The sequence below is a fragment of the Triturus cristatus genome, chromosome 10 (assembly GCF_964204655.1).
Source record: "Triturus cristatus chromosome 10, aTriCri1.1, whole genome shotgun sequence".
Classification (NCBI taxonomy): domain Eukaryota; kingdom Metazoa; phylum Chordata; class Amphibia; order Caudata; family Salamandridae; genus Triturus; species Triturus cristatus.
Genome location: NC_140593.1, coordinates 771,345,362 through 771,366,849, shown reverse-complemented (window position 1 = coordinate 771,366,849; position 21,488 = coordinate 771,345,362).

The following is a 21,488-nucleotide window of genomic DNA, read 5'->3' as shown; positions in this document are numbered from 1 at the left end:
TGAACTTTCCCATGCCCAGTCACAGTGCTATTGTCTACTGAAGTCAGAGCTGGCCCTTGCTCGTATAATGCCCTGGACATAACCACATTTGGTGCACTCACTGCTGTTGGTGAATAAAATGAAACAAATGAGAGAGCAGGGGGTCTTCTTTTGTGTTGGTATGTATGTAAGCAACTGTGCAGTTGTTTGTATAACCTTAATTCAATAACTCCATGGGCCCTTCTAAAGATTGGTGTGCATGCCAAAAGCCGGCCCTGGTTGAGGTTGCTCTGTTTTGGTCGCTTGCAGTAGCGTTACAGGAAGCAACGCAGCCTGGGAGAATTTTAAATTATGCCTACATCATCATGATTCCTTTATTTCGGTTCCATAGAACCATAAAAGTTACAATGCAAAAACATTTTAAAAATACAATAAAAGTTGCAAATTCATTTTTAAAGAATAACATTATTCCACAAAATGCAGACTCGTTTTAGCAATGGAAGTCCAACAATACAAATCTCATCATGGTTTAAAGTCCATAAAAGATGAAAATTATTTAAAAAGGAGCATCCTAAAGCTAAAAAGATTTTTAATGAAGTTAAGTAAAATCCTGCAAAGAAATTTAAAAGTGAGACATCAAGGAAAAAAAGATTCAAAGCCTATCACAAATACATTGACGTGCAGAGGGTGACAAGTGTGCAAAAGGTATTCTTACTTTTTGGAAAATGTATTCAACTTAATATACCAAATTGCCGACAGTTATCTCGTGATTAAGTACAACACAGTTTCTGGTGTTGGTTTTGCATGTTTTAAGAGCAGTGTGGCGATCCTTGAAACTAAGGAGTTTACAGTCAGAGAGGAATAATCCAGTGTGATCATTGTTTAGCATAGGCCTTGCAAAAAAAAATCACATGTTCAAAATTCTCAGCTACCCGACAACCCATCGGGCACAGGTTTGGTATGTTTCCCTGTTTAGTCCAGAAGCAAGTGAATGTGGCTAATGGTAAAATACCTAATCTAAATTTTACAAAAAGTGCACGTGCAGCAGGGTTAATAACCATATTTAGGTATGGCTCATACTCAGATACACACCTCAACATCAAGAAGGAGTCTACCAGGGTAGCAGGGGTTAGGCCCTCCTGTTGGAAATTTGATGGAATCTCAGCAGAGCCCATGCCCTCTATTCATATAATAGACATGTTTAAATGAGAAAATCTTTAAATGTGCTTGCCTCAGGCCCCGTTGGGCAGATTTTCCTCATCTTCCCTTTGGCTCACGATGGTGCACCTAGGCCACCTGGAGCATTTTCAGCAGGCCTAATGTCCTCAAAAAGTGTGCACTCTGTGGGGGTATGTTTCACTGGCTCCCTGCACCAGCTTCCGCCTTTGCCTGACTTCTGGTGCTACTCTCCTACTGCTGGGGCACAGAAGTCCAGGTATTTCACCAACTGGTCCTCATAGGGTGTATGGGGGCAGTGCCACTGGCCCTAGAGAGACCCATCTAGTCCTGGGGTCAACTGCAGACAGAGTCCTTAGTTCTTCATGGTATCAGGCGGCTTGTCCTTCCCGCAGTACATGGTGTTGCCGCTGTTTCCATCCAGGTCCAGGGTCTTGCTCTCCTTCAGGGTCTAGGGTTGCCACTTTTATGCCCAGTGACAGCCTGTGGATTGGGGACTCCCCTTTGTCTAACCATAAAAACTAGCTCTTGTCTGTTCCTCCCTTTCCCCTTGGTTTGGTCCCAGCGTGGCTTGTGAAGCAAAGCTAGGCCTGGTGTCAGGTTCCTCTGTGTGTACTGGGGCAGATCCCTTTGCAGTGTAGGCATGGCAGGACACAGCTTCTCCCCAACCATCCTGTCAAGAAGACCCATTCCCCTCTTCACCTAGACCCTTTTGTCTACTGTATGAGCCCAATACACATTTCTCAGTAGGAGTGTCACCACCCAACCAGCCAGATGCCCATTCACAGAAAGGCTCCAGAAACTTTTGGCAGGGAAATGCCAACTCCACGTGGAATGCTTAGGACAGCTGTTTTCAAACAACACGACCATAGTATTTTTGTGGATTGATGATGCCACCATCATAAGGTGTTTAAAATTGTGCAACTGAGCTGCGAGAATATACTCCTTTGAGAGTCTAACTCATTGATAAGAGGGTCAGATATCTTCACATGAAGTGTATTGTTCTGAAGATGGTCTTATAGATATGTTTCAGAAGAAACCGAAACATCAACAATTTAACCCAATTTCCTTTTAGATTTTGTTAAGATTCAACTAGGGAGATTTTCTTACTATGTTTAGGACAATCTCCATGCTATACACTACATGAAATGTGTTACTGTGTATTGATGATTAGCGAATATAGAAGGATCTTTCATTTCTGGTAGCAATGTATTGGAGTATTGTTTGTTTTGAGCCACTAATGAAACCATCATCTTTTGAATGTAATACTGTGATTCCTTTTTAATAATACGGACTAATACGATTTGATTTGGTTTCTCGATGTCATGACTAGGTATCCCACAAGACAATAGAACTCTATCTAAATACGCTTCCAAATATATCCCTTGTAGGCACCATTACCTGGCAACTTTCTAAAAGTGACATTTCCAAAATAATAATTTAAAATCCGACTTTACTATTAAAGAGGAATTTAAATTGCAACTAAAATGAGTGGAAGAAGTATTTCTCTAGCTGCTACCAATCTGAATTCATCCTTTATTAAATGTAACAGTGTAGCTCAATGATTCTCTATGTCAGCACCATATCGTGAAAGTCGTTTTTGGGAATATTTCACTGTAAGGAAAGGTTCAACAATTTCTACTTGTCCTACTTTTAAATATCATGCACCCGTACTTTAAAGGCTATACAGCCTACATAGGGGTGACTTACTAATATCCAAAAGGACAATTTAGACCTGTCAAACAGTTTAATTTTTTGACAAGTCAAATTTGCAGTTACTTGTGTGCAGCTACCAGGCTGGCACGAATGTAGTCCCTCACGTGCAGTCTGAACCTGTGCGCACATATAGGAGCACTTGTGTAGCAAATTACCCCTTACACTAGCTGCATCAAGGTGGCCTTATTTTAAAAGGTTTGACACTGGTGGTAAACTCTCACAGTCAAGTTACCATGAATTTACAGTGAATGAGGCTCAGTTAGTGACCCTCACCCACTGTAAAGGTCCAAAAACTGGGTGATCAAAAAAGCAAACAAATCTGGTTTACTAAATGGGCATAACCCATTTGTAACACCAATTATTTCAGACTGTTAGCTGCCAAAGGAGATGTAATTCTAATCTGCTTGTAGAATATTGCAGGGATACAAAGGCAATAAAACTCGGTTGAAATTATTTAGAGGACTGTTGGCCCTGGCCTTTTTTGCAAGGTTATCTCCAAACTTTTTGCCTTCTTCCTTCTATTTTTCTTACCCTTTTTTGTTTGATCTAGGACTCTGGGCACTTTACCACCGCTAATCAGTGCTAAAGTGCATATGCTCCCTCCTCTAAAACATGGTATGACTGGTTTATTCATGATTGGCATAGTTGATTTACTAATAAGTCCCTAGTACAGTGCACTGTGCGTGCACAAGGCCTGTAAATCAAATGCTACTAGTGGGCCCACAGCACTTATTGCGCCACCCACATGAGTAGCCTTCAAACCTGCCTCAGGCCTGCCACTCCAGGACACATGTGTGTAGTTTTAAACTGCCATGTCGACCTGGCAGTTCACCTACTTACCAGGTCCAGATCTTCCCTTTTATTACACCTAAGGCACCCCTAACGTAGGCCCTAGGTAGCCCCAGGGGCACGGTGCAATGTGTTTAAAAGGAAGGACATGTAATTGTGAGTTTTAAATGTCCTGGTAGTGAAAAACTGCTAAATTCATTTTTCATAGCATTGCCTATCTCTTCAATAGGTTATCATTGGAGCTGCCTTGTAACACTTTACAAGTTTATCTTCTGAATGGGGGCAGATAGAAAATTGGAGTTTGGCATCTCTGGACTCACAATTTAAAAACACATGTTTTAGAAATCTTGGTTTTTAAATTGCAGGTCTGAAAATGCCAGTTTTAGAAAGTTGGCATTTTCTTACTTACCCATTCTTTGCCTCTGCCTCACCCTAGAATACATGTCTGGGTTAAAGCACAGTTGGGCTCTGTGAATACACTTTAGACAGTCATACACAATGGGAGCTAAGGTGTGCCTGATGGCCCATCACCAGGCTGATGGGTCTTCCTGAGCTAGAGTAGTGGGGAGGAGTTGATACTTGCACTGAATATGGCTGTACTTGTCCCTACACAAAGATCTGCCTACCCCCCTGTAGTGTACCTGGAACCAGGGCCAGTAAGGGCTGGGTCATGTGCACTACAAGGACCTTTCTTTGAAGTCTCCCTACTTTAAAGACTAAAATGGGTATAAGCACTGGACCTCTGACACCATATACCCGGAACACTTTTGAACTGAGGAAATTCTGCCAGGAAGAAGAGCTGTTGTGCTGCCAGGAGGGACTATCACTCTGCTGCGTGCTTTGCTGTACTGGCCTGCTACCTGCTGCTTTTTGCCTGGGAATGATAGGTCTGGACCTTATTCTCTACATCATGCATTCTAAGGTTCTCCAAGGGCTTGACTGAGCTTGCCTCCTGTTCAGTAGCGGCTCGTGGAGGGAGTGCTGCGGAGCGGCGGGTGGGGTAGGAGCACTGTGGGGGGTAGTAAACTATGGAATATGGCCGAACGGAGGTAAGTAAACAAATAAAGAAATAAAACAAATTTGTTGAGTGCGCTGCTTCGCATTTCGCAATGCAGCGCGCGCAATAAAATTAATTTTATTTATTTATTTGTTTGCTTACCTCAGTTCGGCCGTATTTCATAGTTTACTACCCCCCACACTGCTCCTCCCCCACCCGCCACACCGCCCCGCAGCACTCCCTCCACAAGCCACTACTGCTCCTGTTGCTAAAGTTTCAGAGACATCAAAGACTTCACCTGCATCTTGCTACCAGCACCTGGGCTCCTCTGCTGTGCGTCCTGACCTGTCAAGTGGTATTAAACCCAGTCCTGTGCCCTTGGAGGTGGATTTGGTGCTGCAACCAAGAAACCAACAGATCAATTCCAAAGCATCAGTTCGGAACCGGCGCATCCCTGCGAAACCGATGCATCGCCATTGCTTGCATCGAAGCCGTGGACACCACCTGCCAAGTGTGCGACGCAATGACCTCGACTTCAATACAGCCCAACTTTCCCGCAGTGCCTCCAAAGAACTGCACCAGCATTAGTCTTGCTAACGTGCCACCGACGTCCGTGGTGCACTATCTCGACTCCGACACATCACTGGCCTTGGTGATTCTCAATCATCGCATAGCCTTTTGTCCAGCAGTATGACTTCGATGCCAAAGGATCAGCGTTCTGTGCTCTCAACAGCGCTGCATCATTGACACAGCATCACCTTCAGGATCTGAGTCCCTGCAAACGATGCATCACCTTCTCTGCACAATGCATCATCCTGGAGCGGCAAAGCTTCAACGCCCCTGCACCACCTTAAAGAACCGTGCCTAGAGTGTGGGTCCCTACTTGGACAGGGTGCAAACCCCTGCCAACTAGAGACTCCATTTCTAACAAGGACCTTTTAAACCATCATCAGGTGGTTTGCCTACATGAATGGTAGGAATACCTGTCCTTTAACCTACCAAACTTTAAAATCTTTGAAAATAAGGCCTCTACAAACAGAATGGGCTGACCGCGTAGAGGGTTATTTACCCTAGTCACGAATTATCTAAATCTAAAAATCACTACTGTTGGTTCAACCTCTAAACATCTGCTAGCTATACTACTGTGAGGCGCTGGTAAAAGACACATATTGATAATCAATATCTATTTATTTTGAACATTAAAAAAGAAAAACCTGAAATCTACTTCATCTTTGAGGAACTGGAAAATATCCTAGAATTATTTGACACCACTATAATCACATGAGACTTTAATGAACATGCACCCTGTACCCACTATACGAAGACTCTCCTGAGTCAGCTTTTAAGATTAAAACTCTGAATAATCAAGATATAAAATCGATCACAATTACTAACTCAAAATATGTTTCTTATTTTCCATCAAAACTTAATATATACAAATGTAATATCATAATCGATTATTCTCTTGTACATTTTTCCAACTTCCACCTGTGCCAAAACTTCGAAATCCTCACATGACCTGAAAGCAACCACAGTCCTCAACAAAGTACTTTATACTTTCATCCTCAAAGTCATTTCTGCATGATAATAATATCAAGTTGCCCAAAACTAATAACAAGAAGATAATTTGGAACAGGAACCATGATTACAAATTGGTACAACTAAAAGATAAAGATTTTATGATAACTAGTATGTTAAGCAATTTCTGTAAAGACCTGAAAGTCAGTCCGGCTGGGAATCGTTTTTGAAATCAGTGTTCAATTTCATAACTGTCAGGCATGTGGGAAACACAGTTCTGCGCCCGTTAATCATTATACTAGTAAAATCTACCGACCTCTAACAGCGGCAAAAACAAATTTTCGGACATCACTGAGACACATATTACTAGAAACATGGTAAGCACACAGCAATAGGCAGTACAACTTTAAAGTGAATTAAAACAACTCAACAAGAAAAGGCCTGGTTAACTTTTGATGAGGAAATAAGAACAACCATTAAACATAATTGGTGGCCGACAAGGCATTGGACCTCAATCTATGGAAATGCCAATTATTTTTTCAACCTAAACAATATAGGAAGCATACATTAAGTTCCAGTTTGACCTCATTTGAGTTGACAACCTATAAGAATAAAAGCCTCAATATAGCTTAAGAATACATCTGCACCTTGATTAAAACAAGCAGATCCTCACAAACAATAGGGCCAAGTGGCTTACCATATCCCTCATAAAGCTAGATCTGATTTTATGGAGTATCATTTTAATGCCCCTATTCAGTCAAGCACTACATTAAAGACAGATTCAATCATCATGGAAGGGCTCCATAATTCACCCCATAAATAAAAAAAAAAGACACCTAAAACTGATCCCAAATTGTTTTTGTCTTATCACATTACTTGATACAAAAGGCACATTTTTTGCCAAATGCCTCTTCAATAAAATAAATGGGTCAATGACAGCAACCTCATGTCACCTAATCAAACAGGATTTAGACCAGGATGGTCCGTGATCAACAACATTTTAACTCTTACCTTTTTAGCGAATAAAGCAGTATATAGCAATATACATATGCTACATTGATTACAGTACATTGTATAAAGAAGTATAGGTGAACTCTCAGACAATAATGGACCCTCCCCCTAGTTGTATACAGAAGATGGTATCAAACAAGGAATGTGCTTGTACCACTTCTTTTCCACTTGTACATCTTGAATTATAGAAACTCCTCAGACCCCTCACTCCTAAATTCAGCAACCAAATTGTTAGCCATCTAGCATACACGAATAACCTTGCAACGTTCTTGCAAGCACCATCTAGCCTGCAAAGACAGCTATTGAGAAAGAGTGCATTTAACCCTGCAATTGGTCTAACAGCAAATATTGTAAAAACTAAAATAAAGATCTTCAGGAAGAAAGGAAAATGTCTTGAATGGAAGCTAGGACAACAACACATAGACCGAGTGAAAACATATTAATATCTGTAAAAAAATCATAGATGCCTATATAGGGTAAATCACCAGATGAAGTTATAGCAAAAATCAAGCACTATTACTAAATCAATTAAATGTTTAGCAATCTTCTAAGGCAGTGGAGCAATCAGCCTGACAATGACACCCCTGAATGCTAACCTCCCTTCCGTTCTCTCATAAGCATCATTGGAACTTGGAGACAAATTTCAAATATCAGAGTACTTTTTTTCAACTTAAAGTCCTCAGCATCACATGCCATCCATCGTTGGGAACTTATTTTTAAATTGGTTACCACATCACATATTTCATCCAAGATAAATTGTATATGTGATTGTAGTAAAATGGTTGATGATACCCTGAAATAGTTAATTTTAGACAAATTGAAGTTAGACCCCATAAACAATCTTGATTTCAATCTACTCACCAGAGAAACATTTATTTAGGAATATATTCTGCCATCTTTAGAAGCGTTTACAAGGATGACAAGACTCAACCGCAAAGTGCTCTTATCAAACACCGTGAGGAACAACTCTAAACCATGGTTAGAAACGTATCTCTTAATAAAACAGCCATATATAGACTTTAATCTGAAGGAAGTGAAAAAACTGAAATATTTACTCTGGGGCAGTTGTAATCCCGAGAAACTGGGGGCTTACCTGTCAATTCTTCACCTCTGCATGAGACATTTTCCTGGACTATGGGGTCTAGAAGTGGGGTGAATCCCCAAAGCTTCAGCACCAAATGTGTATATTCCTGATCCTCCTTGGCTAATCAGGTAGACAGGCAGTTTGGGTAACATCCTTACTGGCTGCCCTTGGATCACCCATGAGTTATCACATTACTGTACCTAATAAACATTCAACATAGTTTTCCCCAAACAAAACTTCTGTCATCTCAGTCATGCATGTGTGGAATTTTTCTTTGCATGCATTTTCTTCAATGAAATGTAGTGTGTGTGTTTGCCTGAATATGGGATAGCTGTGCTATGATACAGGCTCATCCCACTTTGGGAGTCATGTTCAAGCCAGGAGGCACACTTGTTCAAGGGAGAGCAGACTACTTGTTTCATAAGTTTCTAAAATGTTCGATATGCCTGAACACTGAGTAAGCAGTGGCCACCAGTTAGGTACTATGTGAGGAAAATCATGTCTCTAATGGTGTATTTAACCTAAAGCTAACAAAAAATGGCGTCCATAAAACAGAGTAGCACTTATTTACAGGTTAATAAAGTCACGTGACTTTCCCCAATCTAAAATGGCCATAGGAATCACTGTGGTTGGTGGAAAGAGATATTTGTCTTTTGTTCACACTTCCTTGAACACGCAAGTGAATCCACTTTGCGATATAGTGCAGAAGGGAGCTTGTATGATTAATAAGAACTCTGCAGAATGTACTGAAAGAGTGAAGTCAAATGATCAATCACATGGCTGATTAAGACCAATAGTTCCTCTTAGGCCTAGTGAAAAAAGTGAAATACCACTGGATATTTCTCAAGGGGGCCATCTTCATATGGTCACATCTGTTAAGCCCTTTCACAAACCCAAGAGAGTTCCAGTAAGCAAGTTAACGGATTGACTAGATATTAGGCAGCTTTTGTAATCCCAGCTAAAATGCATATTTACAAGAAATTATCTTAGAAAATTGAATATCAAATTCTTTAGCCCCATTGAAAGTCACACACACCTTTCAAATTTCATAAGGTTGTCCAGGCCTATCAGTCAAAATAAATGTATACATTAATCCATAAAAAACTTAAACACTTGCCTGTATATATCACGTATATCGACGTGGCAACAGGGCTCAGCTAAACAGCAAAAAATAATGGGTGATATACATTGTTTTTGCAGGTCCATATTATTTTGAATGCTACGAAGAAGCTATCGGATCACACACACCACTAGAGCCAATGTATAAGTGTAATCTTTATTTATGAAGAAATAGAGGCCTCATGTCCACACCCGAATTGTGTTAGGGCTTACATTGCTTACCAACGTGAAGTTGAAATGGATAGACAATTTCTCATATACTCTAAGACCCCTATTCAACCATCACATCTGAGTGAACTTCAAAATCAGTGTAAACAAAAAAAACATAGGGATGTTATTGTCATCTGTTAGAACACTTGACAGGATAGTATTTTCAAATAAATAGCTACTCAATTGGACATGAACTCACAGAGTCATTACATTGGTGAGATTTATTGTGATCACAAAAATCTAAAAACATTTGGAGTTCAACAATTCGAACTGGATTCCTTAAAGTAATGGACAGATATTGGCGCAACCACACAATTTTCCACATACAACACATCCCCATAACACCACTGGCAGACTAAGGCAAAGTAAGTTTGCTAATCAGATGGAAATGTTCTCTGGAAACAGCCGTCACTGAAATTGCCAATTAGGGTGCTCCAAACGCAGACCAAGGGCCCTGTTATGTAAAGGACGCACTTTCCCTGTTTGCGCCCAGTGCACCTTAAAACAGGTGCGCTGGACACAAACATGGAAGTGCGCCCTATTACATGGAATACACTGCCCCCAGGGCAGCCACGAACTTGCGCTGCCCTGGTGGCAGTGCGTGCCTGGTAAAAAGAAGCAGCAGCTTTGAAGCCACTCCATGTTTCACAGTGCTGGTGGCAGGGGACAGGGGATTAGAGATCCTGTTACAGGTGGGTGTGGTGAGGGACTGCACCCACCTGTAAGGGAATGTCTGGGGGGTCCATGCAACCCCTTTCCCCCTCCAGAGGGCTGTAATCAGGGGCGCACTGACAGAGCGCAACCTTTTTGGTGGCACTCTGTCAGTGCGCCTCCTGAGACCTTATTTGCCTCTCCACCCACGTATGTAATACGGCATGGGCACAGAGACAAAAAGATTGCCTCATTTGCGTGGGGTCATGCCCCCATGCAAATGAGGGAATGCCCTCTTGAGGAAGCGCTGTATGTGCACAAGCGCTTTCAGTATTACAGAAGGGGATGCATAAGCGTCTGCGGCCCCTTCTGTAATACCAGTGTCCCGTGGGCATGCAAAGCGGGCATTGCGCCTGCTTTGCATGCCAACTGGATACTTTGGTATTACAGAAGGGGCCGCAGACGCTTATGCGTCCCCTTCTGTAATACTGAAAGCACTTGTGCACATACAGCGCTTCCTCAAGAGGGTGTTCCCCAGACAGAGAGGCAGTGTGCTGGCTATGCTGTTGCCTTGTGGTGGGGCATAAGAGTGGGGTGTGGCGAGGGCAGGGCAGTTAGGTACGGGGCATAGGCCTCACTTGTTCCTCTTTCTTTGTGTGATGAATCTGTGCAAAACTTAATTTTAGAGTCCGTGACACGCTATGTATGATGCTTTTTTCATCTTAAATTGATTGTGTTTTAAACCTTTCTGTGTACGACAAGGGCACTCTCTTATCTCAGGCCCCAGCATCCCTCAGGTGATAAGTCACAAAGTATTAGTTGTGAGCGAACTAGAGAATTTAATGGAGGAGCCAAGCCAGAATTTTGGTAGGGGTCCGGCTTGGCTCTATGCGTCTATGTACGAGCCAAGCTAGCAAAAAAGAAGATTGAGGTGGTGTAACTAGTGTATGAGATGAGAACCTACATTAACAAGTTAATGGGGCTCTTTTGTTTTGTTCCTCCTATTTTCTCCCCTTATGTTTTTGGTATTGACTCAAAAGCTTGTGTGTTTTGCAATATGCTGGACACACAACTCATGCTTATGGAAGGTATCTCTGTGGGTTGGTGCATTTGCCTCAGAAATCTAAGTGTTAGCTACAGGTCACTGGTTTCAGTTTCAGTTGGACTGAGTTTGTGTTAGAAATGAGGGTCTCTAGTTGGCAATTGTTTGCACCCTGTTCAAATAGGCACCCTTCCTTCTAGTCATGGTAAGGGGATTACACAATGTAATCAATGCTCATCCCCTTGGTAGCATGGCACTAGCATTCAGGCCTATCTCAGAGGCAATGCGTAAAGTATTTGCCCATAAATACACAGTAACACAGTGAAAAACACTACAAATGGCCACCACACCAATTTAGAAAAATAACCAATCTTTATCTACGCCAAACAAGACCAAAATGACAAAACTCCAACATACACAGATTAAGATATCACTTTAAAAAGGTTTAAAACAGTTCAGTCCAAATAAAACTATGGATGCATTGCTTTTAGCACAAAATACCTAGCAGGTATCAAAATCAAAGACAAAAACAGGCGCAGGGTAGGTGAGGGGCCAGAAAAGCAAGCGATGTGTGGGTTCCTTACTTGCAGGGAAGGCTATGCATCGGTTCCTTGCTCCCAGGGGAGGTGATGCATTGGTTTCTTACTGCTACCCAGGTGAAATGGTGCATCGCTTCCTTACTGTGAGAGGAGGTGAAACATCGGTTTTGTCCTTTGAAGGGAGGTGATGCATAGTTTCTCTGGACACGCAGCCTTACTGAAGCCCAGCTTTGAGGTAGGCTTGGCACACAGGTGCGATGCGTGGAAAATGCGGATGGGTTTGGGGTTGATGCGGCAGTGGTGAAGCAGATGCTGCATTGACTCTTCCAGATGCAAGCAGGTAACGAGTTGATTCCTTCAGCCGCAGAGCAGGGCCAAGTCGGAGTCGTAGAGGAGGTCTTGGACGTCAGAGACACAGTGCTCTGGACTCAGGCTGTGGCGGTTCTTTCAGCTGCAGACAGGCGCTACGTCAATCTTTTCAGCCGCACCACATGCATTGGTTTTTCAACCGCATGGCTAGCTTGCAACGGAAAAAACGGCAGTGAAGGGACGAGACGATGCATGGATTTTAAGTTCTTGAAGCAGCAAAACCACATCTAGGGGCCCAGAACTGGAATTGTTACCACTTGGCAGGTTGGAACTCACAGCAGAGGAGTTCAGGGGCTGCAGGTGAAGTCTTTGATGGCCCTTAGACTTCTTAACAGGTAGCAAGCACAGACAAGCCTTTGAAGAATCGTTTATAGCAGAATACCAAGGCAAAAGTCTAGTCCTTAGTCTCTTCAAGAGAGAAGCAGCAACTGCAGGTCAACCCAACAAAGCAAACACAACAAAGCGGCAGTGCTCCTCCTGACAGCTCTCCAGCTCTTCCTCTTGATCCAGACGTGTGGGGTTACAGGTCCAATACTTATACCCCATTTCACCTTTGAAATAGGCATACTTCAAAGGGTAGTCTTTGTAGTGCATAGATCCTGCCTTTCCCTGTCTTGGCTCCAGACACCCTATAGGGGGAGGAGACAGCATTGTGTGGGACTGGCATCGCCCTATTCAGGTGTCAGTGACAACTCCTTCTACCACTCTACCTCAGGAAGGCCCATCAGCCTTGTGGTGATCAATCAGGATATGCAGGGCACACCTCATCTCCCTTTGTGTGGCTGTCTAGGGTGTGAATGCACAAACCGCCCAACTATCAGTCTAAACCAGATGTTGATTCCACAGACAGTCAGAGACACAGAATGGTAAAGCAAGAAAATGCCCACTTTCTCTAAAAGTGGCCTTTTCAAGCACACAATTTAAAAATCACCATCACTAAAACATGTATTTTTATATTCTGAACTCAGGGAGCCCAAACTCCAAATCTTCATCTCTTTCCAATTAAAAGTTACACTTGTAATAGATTACAAGGCAGCACCAATGATAACTTATTGGAGAGATAGTACCTGCATCGAAAAACGAAATTGGCAGTATTTCACTATCAGGACATGAGAAACACACCAGCACATGTCCTACCTTTCACATATACTGCACCCTGCCCATGGGGTAACATTGGGCCTTACATGTAGGACAAGTGGCTGCACCTGCCGGTCAACATGGCAGTTTAAAACTGCACTCACATACACTGCAGTCACAAGTCGGAGACATGTTTGTAGGGATACTCTGCTGCACGCCCACTGGTAGCATTTGATTTACAGGCCCTGGGTACACACAGTGCACTTTACTAGGGATTTACCAGTAAATCAAATATGCCTATCATTGATAACCAATTACAGTCACATTTTACACAGGGAGCACTGATCAGCAGGGATGTATGACGTTACAACGCATACTTTTACAACGCATGCACTTACAACGCAATTTTTACAACGCAACATCCACTACAACGCATTCCATTACATCGCATGACACTACAACGCATTTTAAAAAACTACCTTTACAACGCATTCCATTACATCGCATACTACCTTTACAACGCATACCATTACAACGCATAATGTTACATTGCATTTAAGGTAAGTATTGGATAGTATAGGGGTAAAAATTACTATTCTTACTCCAGGGGGTGCAACAGTAGGGTAAGTGTTGGATAGTATAGGGGTAAAAATTACTATTCTTACTCCAGGGGGTGCAACAGTAGGGTAAGTGTTGGATAGTATAGGGGTAAAAATTACTATTCTAACTCCAGGGGGTGCAACAGTAGGGTAAGTGTTGGATAGTGTTGGGGTTAAAAATTATTATTCTAACTCCAATGGTATGCAATGTAATGGTATGCGTTGTAATGCCTGCGTTGTAGTGACATGCGATGTAGTGTCTGCATTGTAATGGTATGCGTTGTAATGGTATGCGTTGTAGTGTCATGCGTTGTAAAGGATGTTCCGTTGTAATGCCTGCGTTGTAAGTGTAGTGCGATGTAATAGTTGCGTTGTAAAGGTTGTTCCCCGATCAGCAGTGGTAAAGTGCCCAGAGTTCTAAAACCAGCAAAAACAAAATGCAGCACACAGTCAAAAACAGGATGTCAGAAGCAAAATGAGAGAGGAAAAACACACAAATGATGTGAGGCTTAACACTCTGCATTTAGCTTTACAAGATCACTAATGAGAAGGGTAACAGTTAACAGTAGGTAGCTCTGTGGGTTAACACACCTTCAACAGAAGTCTGTGTTTCAGCTTTTGAGCCTTGGTTGCTAACTCAGCTGGGTCAAACCAACGTTTTATATCTCCAAAGTCATTAGTGCTGAGGCCCTTAGTAACATTAAAGGAAGAATCAGCAAAGATATAAGGCTTTGGAATGCTAAATGCCAGAATAAAGGATCAAATGACGTTTAACCATCATGGGGGTGACAGGCTCGGCTTAGCTTGTTATTGAAGGAAATATCCAAGAGGACCCCTGGAGCTGAGCCAAAGCCAGCATAAACTGCTCCTATTAGCCAAAGGGTATATTTTAAGGAAGAAACTATGGGGGGGGATGCACAATGACATTATTTTATTTTTGCAGTTTTACTTAGCATAAGCTTGACTCAAAGGTAATGGAGCACTTTACATGAGCACCAGTTACATTACATAAGGTCACATTCATGTGTTTTTTAGGCACAGGGAGAGTATGTGATTTGTCCATAATCACAGTATGTTGAGCCGCCGCCAAGACTCGGAGCTGGTTCCCCAGTTCTAAAGTTGGTGGCTCTGGTAGTAACGCCACATCCTCTCCCGAAGGGGGAGGGTATGAAGGAGACACGCGCATAGGGATCTATTTATGAGGAGGTTTGCATCGCATTTGCACCATGCAATGTGGTACATGTGTCACGCAAACCTTAAGTAAGATTTATAAAGCCACGCAAAGCCACTTAGTGTGGCCCTGGGTGGCTCAAAAATCTGGAGTAAGCAATGCAGTGCAAATTGCTGCATTGCCTTACTCTGAACAAAGGAGGCATTCAATGGGTGTTGCATGGGTGTTCCGATGCAACTCCAATGGTTTTTTGTTGACGCATTCCCAGATTTTCTCAGAACGGGTAAACCTGAGAATGCTCCAAAAACTTACGCCTTCCCAGGTGAGATGTAATAAGGAGAAATATCTCTAATTCTCCTCGTTTTTCCTCTTTCTATGTGCGCTGCATTCTGCGGCACACATAGAAAGAGAAATATGCCTCCCAGGATTGTTTTTGTGCAGGAAGGTGCCCCTTCCTGTGCTGGAGCAGAGTTTTCTCTTGAAAATTTATCGGGTTTTAAACTCCAGTTTGCGTTATATGTCGTGATTAAAATTACTGATTTATAATTATAAAAAACTAACTTCGTTGGTGTCTTAATTAATTGGTAGCAGTGTGATGGTTTTAGATTGTTGTCTTGATCTGATAGATTGCTTGTACATAGGCTTTTTGATTCATTGATTTATTGGTTGATGTTGGTATATGTACTAATACTATATGTTGAGGTCGTCGTATTGAGTTCTATGTAGTGTGTACGGCTTCTGGAATGTGGGGAGCTGGTGACGGTTCCGTAGTAGGGCAGAGGGAAGTGAGTGCTGCTCTCGGGAAAACGGGATTGTTGGCCCTGTACGTATGCGGGGCAAAACGTGTGACAATTGAGTTGCGCGTCACATTGTCTGGGTTCGGAATCAGTGACATCGTCGTGTGTTACTATTAGGGACATATTTTCGGTATAAAAGGAGTGCGTATGGTAGCAAAGGTTATCTGTGAAACTCTGGTCTTAAGTCCCAGGGATCCGTAAGGTTTGCCGTTAAAGCTTATCGCTGGAGAAGTAATAGGTATTCTCTGAGCTTGTCTGAAGGACTGGGCAGAGGTAAGCGCTGCTTGGTTAACGCGTGTTATAATTCTGTAGTGGGACAGACTGTTCGCTGTTCTCGGGAAAAGCAGGATTCTGTGTGCATGTGCTACATTTTCTGGTGTGAAAGTGCATGAATGTATGAGCATTTAGTTGATTGTAAGACTCTTTGGAGCAGTCCTAGAGGAACAGTTAATGGATGCATGTTAGAAGGGCAGAGTAGAGGGATGTGCTACTGTGTCAACGAAAGTAATTATTCCGTGGTAGAGCAGAGGTAAGCGCTGTTCTAAAGAGAAGCGGGATTCTTGTGAGAGAATTTTCTTTACTATTCTGTGGTTAGCGAAGCAGACAATGGAGATGTTTATATGTTGTAACTAATAGATTTTGTGGAATCTGAAACGAAGTCTACTGAAAAGATTTTGTAAAGGAGGGGTAGACGAGTGATAATAGGCAGGAGCAGAAGCGACTGCAGCGACTGCTGATGTCATACGGACCGCGCTGTGATTGGGCAGTGGATCAGAACAGTGCTCGCGCTGGGATTGGTGCGTTAGTGTGAGCCGCGCAGGGATTGGAAGGAGTACAGGGTGACGTAGACGTTCCAGGATTGGTGCGTTGGTGTGAGTCGCGCTGTTATTGGACAAAAAGATCGTACAGTTGCGGAAGGGATTAAAGAATATTGGTAAACGTTAAAATGTATTACCAACCTGAGGGAAAGAAAAAGAAATCCTTGTTCGGTAAAATTAAAAGGTGGTTCGACAAGGATAAAAACATAATAACTAGAGAGGGTGAATTGCTACCTCCGACAAGAACTCCTGCATCCTTCATGGTTGCGAAATATGGGTATCATACCTGTATATGGTTAGATAACTGGGCTAAGTATACTAAGGAAGATGGTGTCTTAGCGTTCCCCCAACATGGTTCATTTAATCTGGCCGTGTTGAGAAATTTACGGGAAAAAATGATGTGTCTAGAGCCTAGACCAAGGCCGACACAGTTCGAGGCGTTGGTGGAATGGGAAGATGAGGTGCATGAGCGAGAAAAGCAGAGGAGTGGAGGCAACTATAGATACATGTTCGGGAGGAAATATGATCGTGAGACTCATCATGATCGAATGAGGAGATGGCGAGATGCTAGTATGTCAGAAGGATTATATCCTATGAGAACTGCTGTTGAAGAAGCGGAAGGGAGGAAAGGTGCAGGAAAGGTGCCTGATACAGAAGTGAGAAGGTATGGGCCTAATGATTACGAGGATGAGGTCTTGGATGACATGATTTACAAGAGACCACCTCCGTATAGACCAGAACCAGAAGAGAGCACGCCAGTTGCTACTCCGATAAGAGATACTTTGCGAATTGTTAAAACTGAGGTTGTGACACCTGATCTGAAAAGTAGTAGCTCTTTCACGGAAAGGGAGAGAGAGAGAGAGCGAGAGAGAGAGAATCGAGTCAGTGACGAGGAAACAAGAGAATTAGCCAGAACCACATCTGAGCTGACTGAGAAAATTAGAGAGCTGACGAAAAATCTTGAAGCTGTTACAGTGCCTGTAACAATTGGTCCGGTTGTGCCTATTTTTGATAAGCAAAGAATGGGTGAGAATGGTTTGACGGTTCCTTATGTTGGAAATGGTTTGGTTGGTACTTGTACTTTGGAGGAATCAAGAATGAGAACGGGTGAAAATAATTTGAGGCAGTCGAGACATGACACATGTAGTGGAGGATTAGATGTACAGCCTAATTCAGGATTGAATACTGGTTGTTTGGGAGGAACGATTTTGGAACCACAGAGGATGGCAGAACAAGTGGGTGCAGTGAAAAAGTCTACTGAAATAACAGCTGAAGATTTGAATGATTGGTTGAAAGTTCTTCAAAAGAAGGATAAAGATTCACAGGCAATTGATATAGCCAGGTTGCGCATAGAATTGGAGGAGCTTATTGCAGGAACAATTCCTATAGATATACTGAAAAACCATCATGATGGAGAGTTGTTATTTATGTGCAAGAGTATCACCTGGAGGGCTAAGAGTACACATGACAGGTTATGGGCAATAGCGAGTGAACAAGGAGTTGACATGGATAAGGTGAAAGCTTTGCAGAAACCTTACAGGGTGGATTTCTCTGACAAGGATATTGAAAATCTAAATGGTGCTGGCAGAACAGGACAGATTAAGGAAATGATTGCCTTATTGCGAAAATGGGATGATGTGGAAAAATGGAAGGATAGGTGGTATAAGAAAAGGGAAGATTCAGTGGACAGGACTTACTCAGCTTTTCCCATGAGAGAAAAAGAGAAAACAGTGGATGCTTATCCTATGAGAGAGATTCCTGGAGGAGGATATGTACATGTCCCATGGACTAGACAGGATATTTTGTCATTTACGAATGATTTCCCTCGATTGAGAGAAAAGCCCGTCGAGTGGTATAGGCAGGTAGACAGGTTTGTGAAATTGTCAAAAGTGCTGTGGATTGACCTGAATAGTCTGTTTGATATAATTGTTCCAGCAGACTTGTGGGCAGAGTGTAAAATAGTTGTAGATTGGCCTGCTAAGGAGTATCCAAGAGATCCGAAAACAGGAGCACCAGATCCAGAGGTTATGAAGAAATATGATCAGGTAATTGTGTTCCTGAAAAATAAAGTACCCCCGAAAGAGACAGACTGGGTTAAGATAGATCGAACACATCAGGAGGCAAAAGAATCAGTTCATGCTTTTTACGAAAGGCTGATACTGGCTTTTAAACAGTTCAGTGGAGATGAACACCTGGGTGACAAGGATTTGAGTCATTTTGTATACAGATTTGTATATGGCCTGAGACCTGAAATCAGTGAAAGAATACGTGAGCATACAGTTGATTGGCAGAGTAAAAAGATTGATGAAATCTTGAGACATGCAAAGTACTTCAGTGATGAGATTGAGGCAAAACAGAGAAAGCTGAAAGAGAAAGCAATGTGGGCACAGGTGAAGGTTGCTGAGAGACAAGAAGCACAGTTGGTGGAACAGGCAAATAATCAAGGAAATAGGCCCAGATATGCGGGAAAAGGAAAGGGGAATCTAGAGGAGGCCAAAAAGAAGTTCCCTTGTCACAACTGTGGACAATTGGGGCATTGGAGATCCGAGTGTACCAATCCACCATTAGTGAGTAATGAAAATAAACCCTTAAATCAACAGGTGCAGAACGAGGGGTGTAATCATCAGCAGCAACAGCAGAAGGTTGTCAGACAACAGAGCCTAGAGCCAAAACCGCCCTTGCCGCAGAATAGAGGGTCCCAAAAGTATAACCAGGACTCAGGATTCTACAATGATGAGCAGGTAAACAAACCGAGATGTTCGAACCTGGTACAGCAGTACTGGTTAAAGAATGAGGGGAGTGAGTCTGAAGGGGACTATTGACGGTGCCGAAGAGAGGAGGAAGAGTGCATACTTGGTGCAACTCTAGAAATAGACCAGGCATGACCATTTGTAGATGGGAAAATAAATGGGGAGAGTGTTACTTTTTGGTAGACACAGGAGCGACGAGATCAACTGTCAGGTCAGCAGATATTAGAAATCTTCCTCTCTCAGACGAAGCAATCCAAGTGGTTGGTGTAGCCAATACACACATTAAGACTCGTCTTACCGAACCAGTAAGGGTAAGAATAGGGAAATTCTCAGACATGCACAGGTTTGTAGTCTGTGACACAAGTCCAGTGAACTTGTTAGGTAGGGACCTATTGTGCAAGATGAACTGTACGATTTTCTGTACTCCGGATGGAATAGCTTTTGAGACACCAGATGAGGATGTTTTGTACCGGATGACTCTAGATAATAGAGAGAGTGAGATTGTTGGTACATATGCTGTGTTTAATCCAGATGATTTGCCTCAGGAGTTGAGACACACCGTGAAAACAGCGGTTTGGGATTTTACTGGAGAAGATGTGGGATTGATGAATAATGTAGATCCGGTGAAGATTTCAGTGAAAGAGGGGATTGTTTATCCTAATATCCCACAGTACAGATTGACACCAGAGATAATTGAAGGAATAACCCCTATAATTGACAAGATGATTCAACAGGGTGTTTTGAGAGAGTTACTAAGTAGCCCGTGTAATTCACCGATAATGGGGCTGAAGAAACCTAATGGAAAGTTCAGGATTGTACAGGATTTGAGAAAAGTTAACAAAATTGTGGTGGCATGTTGTCCCATTGTGCCAAATCCGTCAGTGATTCTGTATCAGATTCCTCATGATGCTGAGTGGTACACGGTGATTGATTTGTGTCATGCTTTCTTTTCAATTCCATTGCATCATGACAGCCAGCCCATTTTTGCATTTCGGTTTGGACAGCGTATTTTAGCATGGTGTCGTATCCCACAGGGGTATACAGAGAGTCCTTCGATATTCAATCAGTTATTGAAAAAATCATTGGAGAGTTTGATCATGCCTGAAAGCTCAGTACTAGTGCAGTATATCGATGACCTACTTGTGGCATCGAAAACACGTGAAGCTTGTGAAGTAGATACCATAGCTTTACTGAATCATCTGGCAGATGGAGGGTTAAAGGTATCTCCAGCCAAATTGCAATTTTGCAAGAAAGAGGTGCATTATCTTGGACACAATATTGAAAAGGGTCTGAGAAAGGTGACTGATGACAGGATCAAAATTATCAGAGGAATGAGAGCCCCGATGACCCAGAGAGAGGTGAGGATGTTTCTGGGGATGGTGGGTTATTGTCGTCAGTGGATAAGTAATTTCTCCCTGATAGCAAAGCCACTGATTAAGTTGACTAAAAGTGAGGTGAGAGACCCATTGGAGCTGGATGGAGAACAAATGCCAGCATTTGAAGAGTTAAAGAGCAGAATGTGTGAAGCCCCTGCTTTGGGAATGCCAGACTATGAGAAAGAGTTTGAGTTGTACTGCAGTGAAAGAAATGGTTGTGCACTTTCAGTGTTAATTCAGAAACATGGACAACTGAGAAGGCCGATTGCGTACTTCTCATCGACACTTGATCCCGTAGCTGTCGGTTTGCCAGGTTGCCTGAAAGCGGTAGCTGCTACATGCAGAAGCTTGGAACAGAGTGAGGGTATAATAATGGAATATCCTGTACGGGTATTCGTACCTCATGATGTGGCTATTCTTTTGACAAGAAGCAGGACTCAGTACATGTCACATAGTCGGTTGACTAAATATGAGAAAATCATTCTGGGAGCATCAAATGTGACTCTTGAGAGATGTGTGAATGTGAATCCAGCGACGTTGTTACCAGATGCTGACAAAGTGAATGTGGGAGATGATGTTGATCATGATTGTTTGGATGTGCTTGACTACTGCACGAAACCCAGACCAGACATAAGAGATTTGCCATTGCCTGAGAGTGATCATGTGCTGTTTGTGGATGGATCATGTTTAAGAACTGATG